The sequence below is a fragment of the Panthera tigris genome, chromosome F2, assembly GCF_018350195.1.
Source record: "Panthera tigris isolate Pti1 chromosome F2, P.tigris_Pti1_mat1.1, whole genome shotgun sequence".
Lineage (NCBI taxonomy): Eukaryota > Metazoa > Chordata > Mammalia > Carnivora > Felidae > Panthera > Panthera tigris.
The window spans coordinates 77,718,153-77,727,615 of NC_056676.1; the positions used below are offsets into that span (position 1 = coordinate 77,718,153).

The 9,463-nt window shown below is 52.7% G+C and overlaps 1 long non-coding RNA gene across 2 annotated transcripts; it reads right to left on the reverse strand.

The window, feature by feature from the left end:
- Window positions 1-6,564: 6,564 nt before the first annotated feature.
- LOC122234936 lies at window positions 6,565-9,226 on the reverse strand. Of its 2 annotated transcripts, XR_006212936.1 has the most exons (5): window positions 8,719-9,226; window positions 8,423-8,492; window positions 7,875-8,299; window positions 7,028-7,143; window positions 6,565-6,947 (listed from the first exon to the last, which is right to left on the reverse strand). It is a non-coding gene; the product is annotated as an uncharacterized LOC122234936 (long non-coding RNA). The 2 variants fall into 2 exon arrangements; XR_006212935.1 differs by having other exon boundaries at window positions 6,565-7,143.
- Between the last annotated feature and the right edge of the window lie 237 nt (window positions 9,227-9,463).

Consider the following 9,463-nt stretch of genomic DNA (forward strand, 5'->3'; position numbering starts at 1 on the left):
TAGAAACATGGGCCAGAAAAGTGGTTGCCAGGGGCTAGGGGTTGGGGGAAACAGGGAGATCGGTAAGAGAATACAAAGTTGCAGTTAGAAGTTTTCACCCCCAAAATACATTAATATGTGAGGCGATGGAAGTGATCATTAAATGATGGGGGAAAGTTTTTCACATTGTATCTGCACATCAGATCATCATGTTGTACACTTTAAATAGCTTCTAACCTTTTTTGCAGTGTTTTATTTATTTTTGAGAGCAAGCAGGGGAGGGACAAAGAGAGAGGGGGACAGAGGATCTGAAGAGGGCTCTGGGCTGACAGCAGCGAGCCCAATGTGGGGCTCGAACTTAGGAACCCTGAGATCATGCCCTGAGCTGAGGTCAGATGTTCAACTGACTGAGTCACCCAGGTGCCCCTAAATAGCTTATAATTTTGTCATTTACACCTCAATAAAGCTGAAAGAATCCGTATGATGGTCAGTGCTGGCAGCGAATAACCCCAGGGGACAGGGGATGACCTTACGGTGGTCAAGGAGGCTTCTCAGACAAGGCGAAGCCAAGCTAGAATCCGAATGGCAGAGGAGACCCACACGGAGGCCCTGCCTTCTGGGCAAAGGCCCTGAGGTCGGGATGGTTTGGGTGTGTTCAGTGAGGCTGTATCACGGAGAGGAAGCGGAGGGACGGGGGCAGGAGTCACAGCGCTGAGCAAGGACCCACAGTGCCAGGATATTTAGTCCAGCTAAACTGTAAGAGCATTTTAGGATCTTAAGAAGGAAGGCGTATCACGTGCCGGTCTCAGCTTATCCATAACCAGTGTTGTGGCTGGACCGGCCCTTGTGGTTCATATTATGATTGCAAGCAGCTCTCTGCAATAATCATCCGAAACTTTGGGGGGAAAAGAGAAGAAGTTTACTACTCACAGGTCCTGGAGCGCACAGGGTACACCTGGGGCCACCGAGCGACGTCGCAGGCAGAGAGAAAGCATGAGCTGGGGGCCAAGGGGTTCTGCTTCTACTGGGGCCAAGGCTGAGCACTTAGGGTTTCAAGGGCTCCCTCCTTGTTGATGAATTGAAAACCTAAGGGTGGGAATTTAGAACAAAGGGAGAGAGAGAAAAAAGCAGGCGGCCCAAAGTGGTCAGGTCCGGAAATCAACCAAGACACCTAAAACAGGGAGGGGGAGGGTTGGCGCCTTCACCTGGTCTCGTGGCCGGCAACGTGGCCATTGGAGACGGACAGCACTGGAGTGGCTGCCGGGAAGTCAGGCTTAAGGCAGGCACCTGCGTTACAAAAAAGGAACCCCAGCTGTCAGGCGGCACTGCAGGGTAGCCTGCAAGCCTTGACTTTGCTTTGGGAGAGCAGGCGGTAGGCGGGGAAAGGCGGAGAGAGAAGGGGAACTTGCAGCGGTCCCACGATGGTGGGCGCTTGAACGGGAGTGGGGCCACGAACAGTGAGAAGCGGTCCAGTGTGGGGCGCGTGGCGATGGAAGGAAGCATCGGCAGGACTTAGGGAAGGGGTGAGCGCGGGCCGGTGAGGAAGGAGAAGGTACGGAGGGCGACGCCTGACTTTAGACTCGAGCATGCAGCCCGTGGTGGTTCCATGCACCTCATGGGTGAGCCCTGCACGGGGGAGGGGGGCCACGCTGAGGACGGAGACCCCAAATTCTGACGGAAGAATGTAGGGTAGAAGCAAAATGAATACGGACCAGGATCACTGTTGTACTAAACGTTTACTACTTGCGGTTCAGCTAAATAACGTGTTCTGAGTAGCCCGCATCTCAGGAGAACGCGTCCACCTGTCTGCAGTCATTCATATTGGCCTCATTTTCTAACCAAGGCCGCTTCCTGCCAATGACAGGCCAGGGGGTGTGTTCTCAGCAGGTCTGTCTTCTTAGGGAGCTGGACCCTTCCTCTCCCCGGGCAGAGGTGGGAATCAGAGAAGGGACACTCAGAGCTTATGCAGGGGCCTCATTCTTCCTGTCTCTGGGGCTTGATCAGCATCATCCTGCAGGTGCGTCCATTCAGTTAGACGCGAGATCTCTTACGTCTTTTTAAATTCGTTTTGCCACATGCGCTGGCAGGAACAGCAGAACGCCTAGTGGTTTCTAGGCTATAAGCGGGACAAACCGCCAGCTCATAAAATTAAGAACGTGTGTTATGGTAAGCTTTGTTTTTCCTTCTTCAGCTTCTTTTTTAAATGGTAACAAAGGAGGCACTGGTAGAATCTGTGTAAGAGACGAGGGGGGATTTTTTCTTTAATGTTCCGGATGCAGAAATCTCTCGCCCTCCTATCCCAGACTGGGTTGAGGCCCTCGTCATCCACGGTGGCGATGCTCGTTGCTTCAAGAGCGGCAGGTTGTTTTAGATTCCCAAGACTGCTTTTTTTTTTTTTTACTGCTCCATCAGGCCTCGCCTCGCAAACCCCAACCAAAGAATCGTGGCAGGGAGAACACCAGTGGGTGATGATATCAGACCTACCTACGTCGCCTTAAACAAGTCCCCAAGCCTCTGGGGTCTTATTTCCTCCCACTACAAAACGGGAGCAGCCATAATGTGACGTTTCTACAAGAAGGGGAAGAAAGCACTCAGCCCTGAGGCAGCCCCGTCCGCCAGGAAATCCCGACACCGGAGGAGAAAGAACGCTCACTCGCCCCTCTTGGTGGCCCGCCTGAGCCGTGTGGCTTTTGGCGAGTTGCCTCTCCGCTTTGCAGATCCTTGATCTATAAATGGACGTAAGACAGAACGTGGGATAGCACGTGGCGGGGTACCCGCGGTGTTCATTCTGGGTGGGTAGTAGTTTGCTATGCTCTATAACAAATCCCAGAAACGTAGGGACTTAAAATGACACACGCTTCTTTTCTCATGGTTTCCATGGATAAGGGTTGTGGGCGTGGCCTCACAAGCATCTCTGCAATCATGCTGTTGGGTGGACCGTGTTCTCCTTTGGCCTTTGGAGCCCATAACCCTCTTCCAAGTTCATGTATCACTGGCAGAATTCAGCTTTTTGTGGTCGCAGGACCGAGGTCCCTGTTTTCCTGATGGTCGTCAGCCAGGGACCGCTCTCAGCTCCTGCAGGGATCCCAAGACCTCCATCATTTTCAACAACGTCTTGGATATGGAGAGCTCCACTGTGTGTTCCAGATAAAGCCGGTCCTTCAGACGGACCTGCAGGGCCCTTTTCCTTCTGACCTGCTTTCCTCCTGGGAAGATCCCCTGCCCCAGAGCACCAGAGGTGGGGACGAGGACATGTTTTTCCCCGAGGGACAACCCTGCTGTATGAGTGGGCAGTGTGTGCGTGTGGGGGGAGGTAGGGGCATCGGGGCAGCCCCTGGGCTTCCTGTCTTGCCCTTTCTGGCATGTGGCCTTCACACCAGGAGCGAGCTGGGATGGATGCAAGGTGGCCTCAGCATCCTCGGGCATCCAAGCCTGGAGCTGCCACTCTGCCAGTGGGGGCTGGGCGGGACAAGAAGGACCTGGTCCACCCAGCTGCACCTGCCTGGAGTAGAGTTTCTGCGTCATGAACCTGAGGGGATAGAGACAAAAAAAAAAAAATGCCGGCAGCCTGCCCTCCCAGGCTCAGCCACTGGTTTCTGGGGACAGGGGGATCCCCCATATTCCTGGCTGCACATGCCCAGGAAAGAGCTTCTGTAACAAGGAGCTGGGTGGAGGCAGCAAATTAGACTGTGTCTCAAATGCCACAGACGACGACTGTTCTTACTGAGGTTGAGCACATTTTCCTGAATGGGTTCTTCTCCATTTCTCTACTCCCGTAGGACAATTTCCAGAAACTTTTGACCCAGAAGCCCTTTACATTCCCCTGAGTTTAGATGAACTTGAGGCAGACTTCCCGACTCTGGGTCTCTGACCTCCCTTTTCTTAAGTCATTTTCTTTGAAAAACCTGCAATTATAAATTCCGTCTCTGCTCCTTTGAGATGTGTGTCTTCTTAAAAACGTTTTGCCAGCTTCACAGTCCAGGAAAATCTTTCTCGGGACCTGGGAACTTCCCTTTAAGATTCAATCATCGGAAAAGACAGCAGAGTTTAGGAGCCTCTGTGGACAGCTCACTCCAAGCGGTACAACTACCTCGGATCCTAACACAGGGGAGACCTTACTTTCCTTTGGACAAAGCCAGTGAGTAAACGCAGAGGTCCCACCGTCCTCTGTCCTAGTGTCCCTTCATCTGGGCTCTGGGCTCTCTCCCCTTTGCAGTACCCTGGAAGGAAGGCTAACTTGCCTGTTCAACTTGGCCCAGGGCAGTTTTTGCTTTGACACTTTGAATGCTTGTGCTATCTGATGTTTACCTGTTACAGAAGTGTTGTGCTGGGGAGACTGTCCCCTGAGACTCTTCTGCGTGTCTCGGCCCCTTAGGCATGATCTGTACACTAGACTGAGGCAAGTCCCAGGGTCGTATGCCCCCTCTACGCCCTCGATGCCCGTCCCCAAAGCAGACTCCTGGCACAGGGTGGGTGAGTGCAGAATAGGGAACAGTTATGAAGCTCCACGGTCCAGGCCCTGAGCCCGGTTCTAGAGACTTCACAATGAGCAAAAGAGGCAGAGGTCAGAGCTGGCTGCATCAGGTCAGGTCTTGTAAGAAGTGTAGCTTTTGCCCTAAAAGTGGTAAGGAACCATGGAAGGGTATGAGACCAGAGGCAACATATCACATTTGTATTTTTATTTTATTTTTTAAGTCTATTTTTTTTTATGTTTATTTATTTCTGAGACAGAGACAGAGCATGAGTGGGGGAGGGGCAGAGAGAGAGGGAGACAGAATCAGAAGCAGGCTCCAGGCTCCGAGCTGTCAGCACAGAGCCCGACGCGGGGCTCGAACTCACGGACCGTGATGAGATCATGACCTGAGCCGAAGTCGGTCGCTCAACCGACTGAGCCACCCAGGCGCCCCTATTTTTTTTTTAAGAGAGAAAGAGAAAGTGTCAGCAGGGGAGGGGCAGAGAGAGATCCCAAGCAGGCTCCGCACTGTCAGTGCGGAGCCCAGCTCGGGGCTCAAACCCACGAACTGTGAGCTCATGACCTGAGCCGGAATCAAGAGTCGGACGCTTAACTGTCTGAGCCACCCAGGTGCCCCCACATCTGTATTTTTAAAAGTTGAATCTGTGAAATGAGCTTTCTACAAATGCAAGGGCTGATTTTTTTTCCCTATGGGCTCTGAGCCCAATAGGCACTTTCAATTACTCTGACTCCTTTCTAATTATCGTCCCTCCCTTCGGGAGGACAGGCCACTGGGGGCCCCGTTGGCACGAGTGACTGGACATGGGCATGACGAAGAGAACACGGCCCAGAGCCTTTTCCATTTAATTTATTGGAAAATACCAATTAATTCATTGGAGAATATATTATTGGAAGGATTTAAGATAATATGAAAGCAGAAAGCAAATATTGACGTTCAACCTACAAGCCCAGGACTTAATGAGAACTCGTCAGACAACTGGTCTCACATTAAAGGGGCTCAGACGACCCTCGTGATCGAAATAGGAGTGAAAGCCCCTCTTTGGTTTTCAGGCGTATGTACATTTTTTTGAGGGACAGGTAGAGGCATGGAAATTTGGGACAGGAGGCTTTGCAAACGCACCCCCTGCCCACCGACAGAGAAACACTGGGGTGACTATGCCCTCGGGCTTGCCAGGGACAGCACACACCTCACCCAGACACACGGGGACCGTGGTGGCCACGGGGCCGGCACGGGGCTGGGGATGTGTCTCCTGGCCGCCCGTTCCCAGGCCAAGAGGCCGCTCTGTGTGGCCTGGGGCCACCAAGATGTTCTTCTGCACCTCAATTTTCTCGAGATAAGGTAGCTGAACAGATGCTTTAAGGGAAACTCTTGGTTCCGAAGGCACCAATGAGTCCGTATCGTAAGGAAAAAGGAACTGGTCTCAGCGTGGCCGAGGGCTCGAGAGCCCGGGAGAACCTTGGCTGATCCTTCTCAGTTTTGGAAACCCTGGCCCACAAGATGCTTCAGAGTGGCCAGTCCGTTATCCCCCGCACCTGCTACCTGACACGTCAGAGCCTTTAACAAACTCTCTGGAATAAGCCTATTCATTTAACATAAAAGTAAATAAAGATGGATAAGGAAAGAGAAAAGTGGAAACGATTCCAGCAGTGTGGTTTCTAAGAGCACAGACTCTGGACCCAGATGCCCTGAGGCAGATTCCTGCCGCCCCCCCCCCCCCCCCCGCCGTCCAGCTCTGTGTGGCCCGCAAGTTAGACTTTGAGTTTCAGTTTGGGGAATGATGTCCACTCACATTTCATGGAATTTTGAAGATATGGCATAACGCCTATGTTTACTTAACACCAAAACAAAAAGACTAAGAGAGTGAAGAGCAGGTGTCACAGGAAGTCCTGCTGTCCACGGGGGCCTGCCCAGTGCAGAAGTGATGTTCTCTGGTGTGAGGGGAAAGGTGGAGTATACGTCCTTTGAAACCAACCACCCCAGGGGCTCTGCCGGTTAAGTTCCGCCTTCGGCTCAGGTCAGAATCTCATGGTTCATGAGTCTGAGCCCCACGTTGGGCCCTGTGCTGACCGCTCAGAGCCTGGAGCCTGCTTTGAATCCTGTGTCTCGCCCTCTCTCTGGCCCTCCCCCACACTCTCTCTCTCTCTGTCTCAAAAATAAATAAACATTAAGTAAATAAATAAGACCAACCACCCCGCACCCCAGTCCACTTGAGGTAAGCAGAATCCCTTAGTGCTGCTGAGTCTCAGCAGACCTGAGACCTGAGTCTCAGCCTTCAAAACAACATGCGGGCCGAGGGGCAGGCAGGCATGGGGCCAGCGCTGGCGTGCACCGAGCCTCCCTCTTGGGACCACGGCATCCGACTGCCTTTGTCTGGTCAGCCAGCCTAAGGCCACTGTCGGCCACCCAGATGTTCAGTGAGCCAGCTGGATCCCACGCAAGGTATTTGGCAGAATTCTCGGCACATGACGATATCCATCAGTACAATTAATATCACTGAAAAACACACACGTAAGAAAACCAGAAAGTAGACTATGGCTGTTCTTAGAGACATGCCCAGTTTCCTGGCAACCCACCTGCTCCAGGGGCAGCATCGATCCAGCATCTGTCTGCCTGACGGATGTGCTCTGTCTGGTGAGCACCGGGCCACAGCCTGCAGCTTGTCTTAGACTCTCTGCTTCTCTTTGCTGTGCTACTTAGAGCATTAATTGAATAATAAGCCGTCTTTTTTGGCCCCAGCTCGGTTCCTCTGTTGCCCGCTGTATGCACGCACTCTCCCCCATTCCAGACAGAACACCGTGCCCCGCTGGGGTCTCACCTCCAGCCAGCTCCCACCCCACACCCTCCCAAATTCTCATCTCACGGCGGTCCTCACGGATCTCCGGACAGATCCCCACCCGCCTGTGCCTTCGCAGACTGTTTCCGGTGACTGCACCCCATCCTCCACAGCCCCCATCTGCAAAATTCTGTGTCTTCGTTCACGGCTGGGACATACCTCACCCTCGTTGTAAACCTCCTCCGCCCGCCCCCCCCCCCATCTGCCCTCGGCATCGTTGATCTTCTATGCCTCGGTGTCCCTAGAGCACTTTGCACATCAAATCACCTTAGATTACCTTTGGGTCCAAGTTTATCCTTCTGTATGAATGATGGGACAGTAAGGAGGAAGCACTAATATTTACAGATTCCCTCAAGAGGCAAAAATGTCAGCCACACCTTACAGGTGCAAAGACTCTAGAAATGTGCGTGAGCCGGGGAGGGAGTTTAGAAAGTGTCTTTGCAAAGCACTGCATTTCTAACCATGCATATGGAGCCTGATTCTCCTGGGATGGGACACAGGGGGCCAGGGGACCAGGGGGCCAGGGTCAGGGAAAGCGTTACATTATGTCTTTTACAACATCTTATACAAGCATAGAGCTGGTGCACCTGCTGCCTCTGCAGAAATAGGATGTTGGGCCAAGAGATCTCGCTCAGCTGCTGTTTGGCTAGGTCCATCTAGAACTGTCTCTGAGATTTAAATGACATTTTGTTTAGTATTTTTAACAGGGGAGAAAATAGAGGTGTGAAAGGGTTACATTTAGGGGGATGAACTTGCCTTAACTTAAAAGCTTGTTTCAGTGGAAAATAAAATGGTGCACGTTGCTTGTAGGAGCTGAGGTCCAAGAAGGAGACAGGAGGGGGCTGCTTCAGGCAGGACATTTGTCCCTTGAGCTGGGCTGGGAGCCTGGGGAGAAGGCTGTCCCTGTGTCCCACATCTGCTCTGGCACCTTGGGAACAGCAGGACTGGGCAGCCTCCACTGCTTATCTGGGCTCTCATGGGGGTCAGATCAGCAGGGGCCCTAGAGAGAAAACTGAAGGACAGGGACAAGGTCATAGGACCAAGAGGTGGGGAACTGATCTCCCCACAACCTTTGGGCTATGTAGCTTATGTAGGTTATCGCTGCTGCGTTACAGATGAGGAGATAGAAACCAACCTAAAAAGGTCAATCCAAGCTTTGCTTCTCATTAACAGTCCAACGGTCATTCCTTCTAGAAGTTTCCAATCTGATGGGGAGAAAGAGCCAAACTCTTAATAATACAAACAGGCATTAGTAATATTATTAATTATTACTAGCAATAATAGTTATAAGCGATCAATACTGTTACCACGTAACATGATGTGCACTCAGAGACCAAACAATAATAGTCTAAGGAAAAGAGAGGAAAGATCATTGTGACGCGAGGCAGCAGGGAAAAGTTTCTGAAGCAGGCAGTAATATAAAAACATCACCTTTGGTCATTTATCAGGGCCGTTGTCACCGTAAGCTCCCGCGATAGGAGACAGGCTTCATTAAGGCGGGCCTCCTGCTGGCGTTGGCAAGTGATTCTGTAAAGTGCCTAAAACGGAACCTGGAAAGTGGTTGGTTTTCCATAAATATTTGTGAAACCAGAGAATGACTGGGTCCTCCTGCCCGTCTCCTAAGGATTCCCTTTGCCCCACAGGCAGCAGGGGGTTCCGTGGAAATGAGAGGAGCAGACACCCTATTTTAGAGGGGAGTCGGGCGCCCCGTCCGAGAAGGCAAGCTTCTAGCTCCCTGCGCAGCAAGCTGGGTCCGTTGGGAGAGCAGCCTCTCCTTACACGGCCGGAGGCGGGGACTGCGCCCCCCGCGCCTCCATCGCGATAAATTCCTTCACCCTGTTAGTCCTGGCTGAAAATCCAAAAAGGTCTTGCTGCCCCTCCCCGATTCTAGCTTCCTGACTTCCACGCTCCTCTCTCGCTCCCCCAAATAACTTCCAACCGTTCCTCGTTCCCGCTCAGATTCCAAGTGTGCGGGCACAGCCGGGGAGCTGAACCTCCCGGCCGCCGCGGGTGCCCTATTCGCTAGTCTTCGGGCGCCCCCTGCAGGCCGTGCCCAGCTGTCTCTGCCGGTGCTGCCGGCACCGCTCAGGTGCGTGACCCAGGCGGCGGGTGGGGGCTCCCCACAGCTGTACCCCTGCAGCCTCCGGGCTGCTCCCCCCTTCCCCGTGGAGGAGAG